Genomic DNA, 1,143 nt, shown 5'->3' on the forward strand with positions numbered 1-1,143 from the left:
CAGGGTTCACTGTTGACCACCTCCAACCACCATCTTATCTCAACATAGTGCCCACAGTCTCGAGCCACCTAGACTAGTGGCCACATTGCAACTTGATCGATAGCATTCGATCAGCACTAAGAAGGACTTGACTCACATGACACTGATCATCACCCAGTGATCAATCAATTTTGACAAGTTTATGAACACTGCTTCCTAACACACTGTAAATATGAGAGATATAGACAGTTAGCGGTTACTATCAACTTCGAACCTATAGCCTGATAAGTAGAAGTAGAACGTTCTTACCACTGAAACGCATATTACTCTGTACTCCCACACTTTCCCACTATTGAAGTGTATAACGTTAAAAGACTATTATATCATTAGCTAAACATCATTCTGTAATTTCAGAAATATTTGTACCTCAAATATTGAAGTCAACTTTGCGAATAACTTTCAAATGCTCTTGCAGAAGAACCACTTTAAGACCAAAGTTAACTTATTTTTTGAAAGCAAATATATTATAATCCTTTAAATTGATTTCTATGTACCACTAAAATACATACTTGGATAGTTTTATGAAAACGATTGGTGTTAGCTGAGATTGGTTCTTATCACCGGACTGGTATGAAATAAAAATATAGTGAACATTATAAAGCTTTGTGCAGCTTTTTTTATAACAGTTCGAAAGTCCTTAGCAATCTTGGTTTACAGTTGCATATCATGGAACTTTATAGTTTTGAGCCTCATTACTGACCTTATATTGTTTAATATGGTTCATAGTTTTTTGTTAACATCTCCAGTTTATAAGTTTGTGATGGAGTAGAATGATGTCATATTATTATCTTTTTAGGCTTCAAAAGTCATATTCTCTTACTAGAAAATAATCCAATTCATCTTGAAACCGTTATCATTAGTTGATGACAGTGTGTTCCATCAGTTATATGGTTTGACTGAGATACTTTCATTTTCACTCATGATAACAACTTCAAGGACTTCTTCTACATATCACTTGCACCTGAGATGAAAATCTTTTTTTATCATTTCAAAAGTCCTCTAAATCATTTTATAAGCAGAAAAAATGTATTTCATCCATATTATGCCTGTAAAATTTCATTCTGAATGTTATTATTCTTAAGTAAAATAAAACATTGAATGATA

Source organism: Schistosoma mansoni, chromosome 3 (genome assembly GCF_000237925.1).
Source record: "Schistosoma mansoni strain Puerto Rico chromosome 3, complete genome".
NCBI lineage: Eukaryota > Metazoa > Platyhelminthes > Trematoda > Strigeidida > Schistosomatidae > Schistosoma > Schistosoma mansoni.